General features: G+C 36.1%; 1 long non-coding RNA gene across 1 annotated transcript in view; it reads left to right on the forward strand.

Annotated features, from left to right (window-relative positions):
* LOC105543934 overlaps positions 1-13,396 on the forward strand; it is a 602,815-nt gene extending 589,419 nt beyond the window's left edge. The window contains exon 4 of the long non-coding RNA XR_001006695.1: positions 11,524-13,396. This is a non-coding gene — a long non-coding RNA (uncharacterized LOC105543934). The remainder of the gene's footprint in view (positions 1-11,523) is intronic.
* The last annotated feature ends 2,357 nt before the right edge of the window (positions 13,397-15,753 follow it).

The raw sequence follows: 15,753 nt of genomic DNA on the forward strand, positions 1-15,753 counted from the left end.
TGAACCAATGTAGACTCCACCACTTGATGGTGGAGTGGCGAGGTTCTGGAAGTTCACGTGTGATGTTAATGTTGGAAAATACAATCTGCTATACTGGGTTAAAGTGTAACATACGTAAAAAAATTTTTAAAAATAATGTATCTTGTCACCTCCAGTGTTTGTTCCTACTAACACAGCCTGCTAAAGTTTAATTTTCCTATAGCATAACACTTATCCTATAGTAATCTTCCAGTTAATAGACAAACATTCCTACTTTTGTGATGTCTTTGCATCTTGTGATGAAAAGATTTCTGTGGTTAAAAATTGTTAAAACATTTAAATAGCCTTCTACACTACAGGACTTGTACATGTGCATTGTGAATGTTCAAGAAGGACAGATATCACATAAATGATTTTCACAACAGTTTATAGAAATCTTTTTTTCAGTGTCTCTTTTAACATTTTTCAGTGCCTTTATTCCACAGTAGGATATACTGTGGAAAGCACTGACATACTACCATGTCACAGTTCTATATGTACAGAATAATCACATAATCTGCTAGTTAAGCCACACACTTTTGAGAGACTTGAGGTTGCTATTAATGATAATAGACATTAGCCATTCCAGACACCCCAGTGTAAGGGTCACTCTACTTAGGTGGCATTACAGGCTCTCCATGCTGGTGCCTAGCTAGCTTTACAACCTCTTTCTCCTGTCCTTAGCAGCCCATTTTTAATCTCTTGCTACTCATAGGCTTTTGGACACAGCACATACTTTTTATTCTCTGTGCCTTTGTATTTGCTTACCTCTAAAACATTTCCACTCCCATTTAGAACTTTAAAAAGTTCTCCAGTGAAAGGTAAAAACCTTTCAATGAACAATCATACCACTTCCCCAAGGCAAACTCTGTTCCATCCTATATTACAGCCAACTATAATCTAGGCTTCCTCCTTCCTTTACATTGTGAAATGCATGTGTTTTGGGATAATTTTTTACAGTATTGAATTGCTAAGCATTAAGCTATATCATATCCAAGCTAAAGAAAGTTATGTATTTCTCCCATATTCAATACATGCAGATATGTATTGAAATGTTGGAAGTTATTTTTACTCTAACATAACTATTTAACAATAGTTTTATGGATCAGCTATCAGCCTTTCCTAGTACTGGATGTCAAGGGAGATTTGAATGAAGATGTTTAAATCTTCAAAAGGGGTAGAGACACACACATGTGCTATGTTGAGTTTATGCAAGTGTTCAAAGCAACCAATCAGGTTAATAAAAATATACTGACATTACGACAATTGGCATAAAATCTAAACAAATATATTGGTATTATCATAGTTTTGATTTATAGGAAAGGTGAGAAGAGAAAGGGCAAATAAGAAGGGATGGGCTAGACCATTTAGAAGTGTGACAAGAAGGAGAGGGTGGACATACATTAGACAGCAGTGACATTTCTTACCTCTCCTTCATTATCTTAATTATAGTACCTTTCATAAAGACAGTTGCTTATTTTCAAGTTGGAAAAGAGGAATATTTTCCAATATCCTACACTCAACCTTAACTATAAGAAAACTGAAGAACGAGAATATTTATGGATGTCTACTTTCCCATTTTCCCACAAAGCTTTGGACAACCACTCCATTTAGTTCACATATGAATCACAAATTTATCTTTACAATGTTGGGTCTATCTCTGAACCCCTAGATGCTGAAAAAGAACTCACCTTTGAAAAAAAATAATAAGAATGAGAAGATTTGAGCTGCTGGAGAGCCCAATGGCAATGACGGGAGAGGATACAGGCAAGTGATAGAATCTAGAAAAAGGATAGAAAAGAAAGACCTACATAATTAAGTTGGTTTGAAGGCAGCAAAGATACTGTGGTTGCTGGGAGCCTAGAAACCTGACAGAAATAAATACAAACACGAACAAAGTAGGAAGAGATGCAGAAAGCTAAAGAAATGAAGTTTACATTTTAAAAAGGATATGAGATGTTTCGTTTGAGGGAAAGAATGACCTGACTATTAGAAAGCAGGGTGAGTTTCCTTGTCAGAAACATTCAGAATTCAGTGCAAAAAAGAAAAAGCTATGAGAAATATTTGTTACAGGAGTCTTCCTATAAGGGACATTGATCAATATTGTTAATAATATATTTACCAGCTTTATTTATAGACAAAAGAAGTATAAAATTAACACATGATCAGTGATTATTTTGATTGTCAGAAAAAGTCAAGAGTTAAATTTCAGAGTTTCAGTCTATAGAGACAAATCTATAGGGAAAATAAACAAATTTAGTTACAAGAAAAACTATTGTTCAAATTCTCATGCACCTTTTACCCAGTCATCTGGATTCTATTTTTAATTCAATATTATTCTATATTTAATTCAGTATTAGGCCATCCTAGACACTGGATCCATAGTCTAATGGTGAAGCCTGGGACTCATAGTCCAAAAGTTTTTCAAATTCTGAAAGCTGAATCCTCTTCCTATTTCTCTTATCACTCATGGCTGCGTGTCTCAGCAAGTTAATCAATTCCTCTATTGAAATTAGTAGTTATTTTATAATATGGTAACTATAATTATGAATTATAAGATAACTCACATATATATCTTCAGGTGAAGACAAACATCTCTGTAACCCCAGATGTGTGTCCAATGATCTTCTCACCTGCCATCTCCTCCTAAATATTTCAAAGACATTTTAAACTCAATATGGTTAAAACTAAATTTGATAAAAATCATATGATTTCTTACCTCTCCAAATTTATATAATCTTGAAACTAGGAGTAACCCTGACACTAATAAGATATGTTTGATACCCATATCACTTTCATCCCCTTATTTCTCTTCATACATACACCTACCACTTTTGCCCAGGTTGCATCTTTTTTTCTTTTTTTTTTTTTTTTTGGTCTAAGACTTTTATATTAGCCACTTTACTGTTTTACCTGTATTTTTCTCTTTTCCACTTTGATTTCTCCATATTCTAGATAATCGTGTTTTCAGAATGAAAATTTCAATCATATTCTCTTTATGTTTAAAATCACTCTAATCTCATTGTTCTTAAACTCTATGTGGCATCCTGCAACTTGGCCTTCAAGACCTGGTATGATGATATCCACTTTAGGAGTTCCTCTTCAGCTTTATTGTACAGTTTAATCTATCCCACTTTTTCTGTTTCAGAGTCTGTAGTCTTCTCCTGCTCCTTTCAAGCTCCATGCCTAAACCTCCCATGCATCTCAATGTTGGCACATCTTATACCACCAACATGAAATGTTTTTCTCTATCATCAGTCATTGTTTTCATAACTCTTCAATTGCCATTTCTTCGAAAAAGTGTCCCTAACTTTCCAGATTGCTATCAAACAAATACTCCTGAAACTTATTAAATCAAGCACTTCAACTTTAGAGTATTGTCAATGTTACAGTTTTACATTGGTTTGTGTGGTTGATAACATTTGTCTATTTTACTGGCATAAACATTCTATAAGATCAAGAACTCTGTTTACTTTTGTTCATCATTGTATTCCCACTACCTCAGACTGTACTTGGCATATATTAAGCATTTTGTGAAGACTTGTTACCTGAATAATTGTATTAAACAATGAATCAAAAGGTACATCATAGCCCAGATAAACACAAGTATTGTATCTTTTTGCTCTTACTAGAAATATGGTGAGAGCTCAGTCAATATGCATGATATTAATATAAAAAGTAATTAATTGTTGAGGTTCTTTTTCAGTAAACTTCAAAGGAATGCATTATTCCAGTGAGGATCTTCTGGATGGTCAAAGTTGATATGCAATCAAGGGCGTCAGACTGTTTTCAAGTTATGCTATACAAACTTAGAGTGAGGAAGCAAGAGAAGAAAGAAATGCAGCAGGCCAGAGTCAGTTGGCAGTAATGAGGAAAAGAGCAATTGCCAACAACTGCACTTTTCAGGGAGACAAAAATGTGATCAAAACCATTAAAACCTCAGGGATCAAGTCAGTGTGCTTGTCAGTCAGCAATCAAATCTTTATCCAATGTACTAGAAACACCACTGGCAAGGTACCAGATCCAATTTGTATTTGGTTATGAAGTGTCTTCATTGTTATCAACCTTAGGAATGTAATGTTTCACCTGCCAATTGTCCTAAAAAAGTTGTTCAACAGAACATCCAAACGAAAGTCCCTGCTATCAGTCCTGAGACAGATAATGCAAACACAGATTAGGAACCCCAGAACACATGTATTACCGAACTCTCTTAAGTCCCAGTTTTGTGTTAGTCACTGAACTATTTTCTGGGGTGTGTGTATTTGTCAGGAGGAGGGGGCAGTTGAAGGAGGGAGAATTAAAGTCCTTGTCTTTAAAGAGCTTTTTAAATCTTAGTATTAAATAATCTCAGCTTCCTTCTAAAACCTGAAGTTGACTAAGAAATTTACAAAGGGTTTACCATGCCCCATGCATTGTTATAAGTGTTTCATGTAAATTACTTAAGTTAACCTTCATGACAAATCCGTATGATAGATATCACTATCTCCTTTGAGAAAATTAGGAAACAGGGGCATTGGGAGTTTATAAAACTTGTCTGAGGTAGGAATTGAACACAATCTGTGTTACTGCAAAACCTGTGTGTCAGTCACTACAGGATTTAGCCTCCAACCTCTTTGCCAACTGCAAATATAAGCTATACTATACATTTGGTGGAAATCTTGGGGAATATAATCTAAAAATAGTGGTTCTGATATATCATGTGATGCCTTACATTTATGTATTAATTCAATGGTATGCACAGAGAAAAAAAGCAAACTAAATATTTCAGTCTTACAAGATTTATCTCTGTTGATTTTCATAAACACAAGTAAAACAGATACAAACACCTTAGCTATCTATATTATTTTGCTCATGGTGGGATCTTAAGTGAAGTTATTCACAATTACCTTAGTTGGTCTTGTAACTTGGCAAGCACGCATGCAATCTCAGTTTGTCTCTGAAGCAGAAATCAAACTACAGTGTAGTTAAAAAGCTATGACTCCTTTCTACCAGGTTGATCTTTTTTGGACTATTTTAGTTTGAAAGTAAAAGGTGGCATGTCCCTCCTGGTCATCAACACATAGTTATTGTGGGAACGGACTAGAAACCAGGTATTAGTACGTGGGATGTGATAGTACAGCATTGTAGAGCTAGAGAAATAGTAATGACAAAATGATCCCATTTTGAATGATTCAGGAGATTCACCAAGAGAAGTGTGGACACCGTATAAAATCATTATTATTTCTGGGTAACAATGTTAGTTACCTGAAGTCTTCATTAGCTCACTGCCACTAGCCCCTGAATATGGGTCTCTAGTGAAGAACTAGAAGAGACTAGAAAAGCCATGTTTACTGAATTATCATCATCATCATCATCCTGCTTGATATAATTTTTTTTTATCTTTTGTTAAACAAGGATCACATGACTCAGTAAAGTGAGCTATAAGTTGTATATTAACTACGGGACTTGAATGTCCATTTGATATATTCTTCAGACCCAGGGGAGTCTTTTAACTTCTTTGGTTGTCTTCATCAATGGTATTCATCACCTCAAAAGCCTTACATGCTTACTTAAATAGTTTGAATGACAAGTGATAGTGAGTCAACAATAGCTTTACTTAGTGGCTTCAGGAGTGAATTTAAAAAAAACATATTCTTATCTCTCCCCACCCAGTTTAGCTGCCCCATTTCTTTAATGATACATAGCCCACAATGCATTTTTCTTTGAGAAGCAGAATACCCATGATTTATAATGATATCTGTATAAGGAAGATTTAAGTCAGCGTGTGGCCTCTGCAGTGTTTGCATTTTGTACATTGTTTTTCAGTTTTGAATTTTTTTTAATTTTTTTGGTAGATGTTTAAGAAACATCAGACATCTATAAGACAATAGGTAGATATTGTGTATGTCGGGGGTGGGGGGATGGGGTAGTGAAAGGGCTTCCAGTGTCCCTGAAATCACACAGCAGAGAGGCCCACTTATCTGCCAATGACTGACTAGCTGGCACTGTAGAGGGGGGACAGGCAGAGAGAGATAAAGTGGCTCTCACTCGATGCACTTGTACCTAAGCCTCCAAATGACACCCACAACATCCTTTCCATGCAGCAGGCTCCCTTGACATTAGAGAAAATATCACCGATACCAGCTTGCCATATGGGCATCTCCAGGCAGGGCATCTGCTGTGTGCTGTGGCGGCACATGGTGGAGACAAGAAAGGTTTAACATTTTTTATTAGTGTATGCCATAGACAGTTGAACTCCATTATAATGTCTGCAGGAAGACTCTGATCCATTCCATTATCACAGTGACAAAGAGAAAGGATGGCTCATGATTCCAGAAAGGTCAGAGAGAACTAGTATTCAGCTGTAAGCACTCAGGGTATGATGATAATAGTGGGAGAAAGGCTTTAAAAGATGAAGTTTACAGTCAGATGAAAATTAACATTTAAAAAGAAAGCCTGATCTATGAGATATCCCTATTCCTCTCTATTTCTTTCTCCTAGAAATTGCTGGTTGTTAGTGCATTTATATAAAAATATGTTCTTTCTCCTTCAGAAATCCATATCTGCTCTCTGATTCTTCCCACACTGAAGTATTAGAAGGAGATGCCTGTTGCTATGGGAGTGATTTCGATGTCACAAATGGAAGATAATTGTTTCATTGTGTGATTAAACAAAGGAAGGAAATGAATTGGGAAGGGAAAGCAGGTGGCTTATCTGTGTTCCTGGCTATAGGTAGCTAATTATTAATCCTTTGGCAATCCTGGGAATAACATTAATCATAAGAAAACTCCTGGGGTACAGAAGTGAATGGGGTGTGATGTGTACTTGAACCAGAATTCACATTTTACAGTGACATGTCTAAAATAGTGACTAAACATTACTTACTTGTTTCAGAACATTATCTGCATGACTGACAATAAATTCGGACAACTGGTTGCTCCCTCCTGGAAACTTCTCTGATGAGTAAAAACCTCTGTGATATGTGTTTACTCTCACTCATCCACTTCTCTTTTTTTGACAAAAAGAGGTAAAAGGGTTATCTGAATTCATAAAGTACTTCCCCCATCATTACATGGGCTGAAGGAATAAGCGTCAGAATTACTTACACAAATTTTCCCCCTCTCTTCACTTGAAGCCCTCACCCTCATCCCAGGATACCTCTTTTCATCTTTTTAATTTAATAGTCAGGAGGTACTGTGTAAAGTGAATCTAATGTTAGGCGTTTGAGACTCTGCAGCTTTAAGATGGCTGAATCAAGTCTATGTAGACTGCAGCTTCCACCTAATCAAAATAAAAACATGTTAGCACTGTTGGTTGCAAATAAATTAAATCTTAAAATGAAAATCTCACCCTTAATCTCACCCTCATCATTTCATCTTAAATTGAACTTTCAGTATCAACTCTAATGTTACCAGCCTTTCTGGCCAGTAACCAGTTTATCTGAGTTCATCATGACCAAGGGTGCTATGCTGAACCTGACAGGCATACAACTGCTGTATCCCTTTGACTTTTGTCCCATGTACTCAATAAATTCTTGATCTTACAATCCTCCTCCTCCACTCCTATAATGAGATGTCCATCCAGATAAGATGATGCTCTTACTGCTGAGATAACTGCTCAATCCAAAGATATTAGTCCTTATTGCTCTAGAACAATATTTAATACTACAGACCAATATCTTCTTTTCCATTTTTTTCTCCCTTATATTTGCATTAGTATTCTCTCCTTTTACCTTTCTAGACATCTCTTGATGTATTCTCGCACCATTCATGTATTCTAATCATACTCAAATTATATGTAGGACTTTAAGTCCTTCTGTTTTTTTCTGCTCTTCTCTCTACATATTTTACAAAGAAAATGGCATTTTTATGTTGCCCATCCATGGTTACAACTACCATGTATTTCCTCAAACAATGTGGACCCTCAAATCAAAATATCAAGCTCAGACATCTTGGTTACACTCTGACCTCGTACAGCCATCACTACCTGAGTATCACATGGGCAGCTCTTATGCAATTCAACTCCTATATGAGTTCATTAATTGAATAAGAACTTGACTTTCTCCACGCTCAAAGCTTTCTTACCTTAGCAATCCCTTGTTTCAGTGCATGGCCAACTTATGTCATGATTTGCAAAGTCCAGTTAATTTCATATTCTGCAGGGAAGAAAAAGGAAGCAAAAAAAAAAAAATGCAGACCATAACAAAAGCAGATAGCAAGAGGGCCAATTAAAAAAGTATATTCATAATTACATTAAATATAATTGGTCTAAAGTAACGGCAGAGATTGTAATACTGAATAAAAAATGTAAATTAAAGTTAATGGAACCTGGTTGAAAGACACTGTAAGTAAAAGGACCTAAATAGCTTAAAAGTAAAAGGATAGAAATACATATGTCATGATAAGATTAATCAAAGGGAATTGAAGAGGCATGGTTAATATTTTATATTTTATTTTTGAATAACATTTATATTTTATAAATATTTTGTAACACATTTTCATTGGTGTTTATTTAATAGTTTAAAATTTGTCCCTTCTTTCCTTTACATATGCTCTCCTGGTGCAAAGGTATTACTAACAAAGAAAAGACTGCTATACAACAATAAATTTATTGAACTAAAAGTTGAGACTGACACCTGGACATTTTGGGCTCCTCATACCTCTAAATAAACAGGCAAATAAATGAGTTACTCTACTGGCAGAGGTAATTGATCCTGATTATCAGAGGAAAATTGAGTTGCTATCTATCACAAGTAAGTTTAAGGTACAGTGTGTCCGGAATATAGAAGATTCTTCAGAGCATCTTTTGGTACGGTCATTTCCGGTAATTAAAAGCATTGGAAAACTACAGTAACACAGTTTAAGCAGAATGTATAACAGCCGTAATCTTCCAGCACTAAAGATTTGGGTAACACCACCAGGCCAAGAACAAGGTACAATCATATGACCTGCTGCAGAAATAAAGGCAGTAATGATAACGAACATTTCGACTTTATTTTTTTATATCAGTATTTTTCTATTTCTTGCCCATTTGAAATAAACTTGGGAAAATAATTATTTCTTTAAAAAAATGCTACACTCTAAGTTTCTTTTGAAATTGTATACCCAAATATTTTCTACATTTTTTTTAACTTTTGAATTGGGTCCATGCTATTATTGGTCTTTTCACTGTGCACTGCAATTTTTTGTGTCCATTTTTCTCTCCTACTATTGTGTTTGCTCCGGTGCGAAGGTAAATCTAACACAAATACATGTGAATCAGTTACTCTTTTATTGAAGTGAGGTTTTACTAATAAAATTATGATTCATGGTCACCCTTCTGATACCTGAGCTCTTGTCTGCAATTGGTCATAATTTCTTATGCACATCTTGCTGCCAGAGACATCAGCCCATTTCTTGAGCACAATTTCTGTTTTTGGGGTCTTAGTGTAGAGTCTTGCAAGAGGTCTTATCTGGTGCATTTTCTGCATGACAATTTTAGGAGAAAAGCATTGGGAAATAAAAGGTGAGAGGGGGATGGGACAAATAGAGTTCAATTTTCTTATCAACCTGCAATACCACAGTTAGTCCCAATCTAAATATTCCATCTCTCCTCTGGAGTTGCTGTGTGTCAGATCTTTGATACTGAAATACCAATTTTGTGACCCAAGAAAATGAAACATCTGTGGTTAAGGACAACAATTAAAGGAGGTGTTGTGAATAGTCAGTCTAAATACTACAGTGGGAAATGGAGAAACAACAGAATCGCAACACATTGATGTGAGGGGTTGTTGGCTGCATATCTCTAAATGTAGCACTTGCCTACTCATAACCAACTTAAACAATGGTTGCTCGTAGTAGTTTGCTAAGCAAGTTTGAAATAATTAACATTCACATACACAGGTGTGAGCGCATGCACTCATACACTCACCCATACCCACCCACACACATATATATACACACACACATAAATGTTAGATGTCATTTTCCAACATAAATTACTAAGTATGAAGGTCTGTTCATAAATTACTGAATTTTTGAAGTACTGTCCTTCTCTTACATTGACTCAATTGATCTTTTTAGCTAAAGGTATAAAGATCTTCCTTTTAGCCTAAGAATACTCAGGAAAAATTAAGAATAGCTATAAACCTAAGTGATTATTTAACATTAGAATTATCTAGGGAACTTCGAAAAAATATCTTTGCCTGAGCTTCACTTCTAAAGGTATAACCCAGGAATGAGTGTAGGCCTCTCAGATTATAAACCCTATTTCCTGTTCCTTTAATTTCTGGTGAAATTTAGGATAGATCTGATTCCTTCATCTCTAAGTTAAGAGGCTGGATTACGTTAAATACAGAAAAGAAATAGTTTTCACAAAGGTTAACTGTATGATTTGGAGCTCTAAATAAAACAGAACAAAACCATAAAGCGTGAGGAAAAAAAACCATACAGAATCTTTTCAGTGATTTTAATGGGACAAAATACCTGGAAAGAAGAATTTGACAGCCAGTATCTTAGGCAATGCACCAAAAGATACGTTCATCGATTTTGCAATAAAGTCTATCTTAATAACTAAGATAGAAAAATTATTAATAGAGATGAAGAAGATGTAGAGAGTATTTACATTAATGAACTGGAGGGTAAGGACATTTATGAACTGGAGGGTAAGGACATTTGAATCACATGGACTTAGGTAAAGGAAAAAAGGAGCAGACATAATATTGTTAAACTTCCATAGGCTGTCCATGCAGAAAATGGATGTCGCATGTTTTATAATCATCTCACATTTGTGATATAAAGTATGATTAGAGAGCATTAGTTTCTGCTTTCCTTTTTGAGCTAATAATTGCATGTCAGACAACTGCTTATACTTTCTGTCATGATTTCATACTCTAGAAGGTAGAAGATAAACATTAGAAAATTCCCAGTGGGCCCACTAAATCCTATCATTTTTGCTTCTTCTCTTCCAAACACCAAGGCTGATACTGACATGAGATATGACGTATCCAAGCCCTTTGGGGATCATTATATGGTTCCATCATGCCTCCCCGACTGACTGTTCATCTAAACCTATTGATGTTTTCCTGTCCTAAACACCAGTCTTCCTCATTCACATACCTTAATTCCCTCTCTTACCTCCATGAGTAAGACTGCTGGTAACAGAGTTTTGCACTACAACCCAGCGCCAAACACTACACCTCTCTGCCAATTTGGCAGCATGCATATTTAGAATCCTCTAGAACTGTAGTTCTGCTATGATCGTAATCACCTGACTTGTAGCAATAAAGCTTAGCCTGATGGCTGGATCCCATTTCCTGTTGACATATCATCCATAATCATGATTATCTGCCTGCTTGTATTTGTCCATTTCCTCATATATGTGTTCCTTTGACTTTGGGGTAACATCTCGTTGCTCAATATGTGACTTCTCTTTTACCTTCCATCTTCAGCCTAGTAGTTATTTAATCTAGGTGGTGAAATGTGCTGTGATGATCTCTGTTTGTACCTTAAAAACTCGTCAGCCTTTTTTTCTATCCATGTCTCTTAGGGGTACAACCAATTTTCCAGTCTTGGCCCCTTATCTGTTGACCAAGCTAAGGCAGAAACCAACTAAATTCTGGATTTAATCTTGAGCAACATAAAAGATCAGCTTTTGAAGTGAATCTGCTTTTATTCTTGGCAAAAGTTTGGAGGAGACCAACCAGAGTGGTGACAAAGTTCTTCAACATCAAGCCAAATGTAATACAAGGAATTATGGATAGTGCTTAATCTAAAATAAAGAAATTCCACATCTCTCTAAAAAGTTATTGGCTTCAAGAATGAAAACAAAAGAAGCATATTTGTCTCAATCCAAACATAGACACCAGAAAGACAAACCAGGACTATCCAGCAAAGTAGCTTGCAGGATAATACATTGAAAAATGTAATTGTGCATAAGTCATGCACAAAGTAGAAACCACAAATTCTGTATTTGGCAAGGCTTCCATTCCTTTGCATAATTCTTTCATTTTCATCTTGCTGCTTCCATTCTCTTTTCATCGAATAAAGCTGTGTAAAACAAAGACATAAACTGTATGCAATTAAAATGAGAAAATAGCTGAAAGGAATGTATTGATAATTATGTTAAAATCTATACCATTTTTCTTGCATTGTTAGGCATCTACTTTGTCATGTGTTGACGTCAGCATCTCAGTTCTCTCCAACATCTAAAAGCTTTTTTTTTTTTTTTTTTTTAAGGCAACTTCTTTTAGAGTGAACAAACTTATGTACCACTGAGTTGACAAAGGTATATCTATATCCTACAGAAGGAGACCTCAAGTAAACCTCCAGCAGCCATCTGGACTTCCATGAAAACAGAGCAATCAGTGAGAGGCAGAGCTTGGAGGAGACGGTTTCCATAGACTGAAGCAGGTGCTGAAGCAAAACTCACACTTGCAGGATTGCAAGAGGTTGACCGAAAGAAGGAAGGACATTGACAGCTACGTTGTTGTGGAGTCCTGTTTTATAGTTATAACCTTGAGTCAAGTGGGTTTGTCTGGACAGAGTGTGTTGCCTTTACTTATAGGGAAGGCACCAGACACAGATAGTCTCAGGGACATTTGTTCCAGCCTTTCAGTATCCTTTCTCTGAATTATCTCATCTCATCCATGAAGCTGGTACGTACGATTTTTCCTTTCCTTCTCAATCCTTTAAAAAATTAAAGCCCTAAATGTCATTTCCACTGAGGTTTTAATGTTTCATTGTAACTTAAGATAAAACCTTTCTCTGATGTTAAAAATATTAAAGTAAGAAGCAATATGGCATGGTGCTTATGAGCAGGACTACATAGTTCTTTCTGAAGACAAATCTCAGACAAAACATTATCTCAGTGATCAGTCAGGTTAAGCAACCTTTTTAGTACCTCAATTATTCCATTTATAAAATTGTAATAATGATAGCACTAACTTATAAGATTGTGGTGAGGATTAAGTCAGATAATACAAAAGAAGCGTTTAGAGAATTACCTGGCATTATCTACCATTTATTGAATTTTTATGGTTAAGAAGAATAAGGAAAAGCAGAAGAAAAGAAAAAGAGAAAAAATAGGAAGAAGGAAGAGTGGTAAGTTCTAATAAATTACAACAAATGGTAATGTAGAAAACATTTGTTAGCCCTTAATATAGGCCAGGCACTGTGTTCAATGCTTTTAAACCTCATTACTGTTCTTTGAAGTGGATAACATTATTCCTTCCATTTTAAAGATAGGAATCCTAAAGACGACTTTGTCAATATTATTCACGTTATAAATGACAGAATTTGACCAAACAATAGAGAATGAACTCTTAATCACTGCATTGTTTTATTTTTTGAAAATAGATGTTAAGTTCTTATTAAATGTTAATGAATCACATCAAAATAAAGCCAATCAAAATTGACAGCAATTTATTTGTATTTTGTGCTTTTTTTCCCCCTCCCTCTAGTGGGATATAGTGGGAAAACATTCGAATAGGCAATGAAGATACTTGTATTTGGGCTGGGCACGGTGGCTCACGCCTGTAATCCCAGCACTTTGGGAGGCTGAGGTGGGTGGAACACCTAAGGTAAGGAGTTCGAGACCAGTCTGGTCAACATGGTGAAACCTCGTGTCTACTAAAAACACAAAAATTAGCCAGGCATGGTGGCACATGCCTGTAATCCCAGCTACTCTGGAGTCTGAGGCAGGAGAATCGCTTGAACCCAGGAGGCAGAGGTTTCAGTGAGCCAAGATCGCGCCATTGCACCTCAGTCTGGGCAACAGAGCAAGACTCCATCTCAAAAATAAATACGTAAATAAATTAAAATAAAAAGATACTTGTGTCAGTTGTTAATTTGTTGAGAGATCTGTGTGTGACACGTGAAAGTGGATTGAAAACATGTAGAATACCATACACATGAAAGATATAACACAACATTTTGCAGGGACTGTTGGGGAATTTGGTACGCTAATGGTATCCAATCCTATTTACTTTGCACAAATCTGCTGCTTGAATCTGACACTGCATAGACTTGAAAAGATAAAGCAGAGATTGAAAATGTTATATTCCAAACATTCCAGATAGTATGTTCATTAAAAGTATATCCCCTCTGCTTCTCTCCCATTAACTATTTTTTGGCTGCTTACATTCCTCAGTGCTTCTCAGTCAGGTGAAGCTTCCTGTTATCTTTGCATCCAGCTATATTGTCACATTTTCTCCTGGATTAGCAGCATCCAGAAGAGTACAGGCACCTAAGGAGACAGAAAATCTACTTCAAGGAGCTCCTGTGTATAATTGTTAAAGTTCATTATGGTGGCAATGGAGAGAAATAGAGCATTCATAATTTGGTTAAAGAGGAACTTGAACATCAAAGCCGACTACTATGGTGAAAGCAGTGTCAGAGCAATGAGGTTTGCTCTGCTGTGGAGTGGTTTGTGCACCAATCAACACACCCTTATGTAAGCATGGCATACCGCGTCTGGCCAGGGCAGAAAGCAGCAATTAGATCAAGGTTTTGTCCCCCCAGGGAGCTAAGTCACAGAGTCAGAATTGAGTCAGAATTGGTGAAATTAGGAAGTAGACACAGTTTTTACAACTCGTCATCTCCTCTTTTTTGTTTTTCTACTTATTTTTCCCCATGTTCCTGAAACTAGTGTCTCATGTTGACCTCACAATCCACAGTCCTCCACTGAGTCTGGTTTCACAACCTTAGACCAGTAGCTCATTTGTCTGGCCTTTGTCGTTTAACTTGCTTTGTGTCATGTACTATCATTAAAGGCAGCAGCCCCTCCCACCCCCAATCAGGAGAGGTGGCCTTCTTCTCTGATGCTCCTACATAGAAATTGCTATTTATTAAGCACTGGAAAATGTGTATATTTATGGCTTATTAATGATATTTTACAAACAAGAAAACTGAGATTCTCATTAACAAAGTGACTGGCCCTACATTACATAATCAGTAAAGTCAAAATTCAGAATCACACCCAACCAAATGCAAAACCTAAGCATTTTTTTCTAACATCATGTTTGTTTGCTGTAAATAGGCTGTGTAGACACAATAATGCCCTCTTTCCCCAAACATTTTAGGAAAAGCGCAAAGTTGATTATTCTGTAGGTATAGATTGGTTTCTGGAATTCGGCATTAGTATAAGAAATACAGGAAAAAGAGGAAAAAAAAAACCACAAAGAAGGAACCAGCATGGGAAACAACCTATTCTCGTATTTTAAGTAACAAGCTTTGATGTTTCAGAGTATTTTTGTTTTGTTTTGTTTTGAAAGTCAGAGCCTCTTCACTGAGACGTACTATTTATTTGCAGTGATGTAAGCCAGAAAATCTCTGTTCTATATAGCGTAAAAGCATGAGTTAATTTGGCAAAACTCGTGCAAATGTTCTGCCCTTTCTTGCTCCTGGTGTTTTATTTCTGCTGTCATATTCCTGGTTTTTTTCCACTGAATTTCCTAAAATGTTGCTTCAAACCCCTCCTATGACTCTGAAAATAAGTGGCATTTAAAACCTGTAACTGATTAATCAATTTTTTTTTATGTAAAGAATGGGTTTGGGACAAAAATGTTTCCATCAAAAGAAGCTGCTTGTTTCTGCCTTTTCCCTTCTTGAAGGTGTGTGTGGTGATGGTGTATTCTGGAGCCTTGAGATGGCATTGAAACTGACAGAGGGTCACACAGGACTTGGGTACAGTGTACAGGGGAGGTAAGTACCTCACTTTATTGTGTCAGCATTGCAAACAAAGAAGGAAATTATCTTATGTTCTACCAAACTTGAACTT

Source organism: Mandrillus leucophaeus, unplaced genomic scaffold (genome assembly GCF_000951045.1).
Source record: "Mandrillus leucophaeus isolate KB7577 unplaced genomic scaffold, Mleu.le_1.0 Scaffold294, whole genome shotgun sequence".
Lineage (NCBI taxonomy): Eukaryota > Metazoa > Chordata > Mammalia > Primates > Cercopithecidae > Mandrillus > Mandrillus leucophaeus.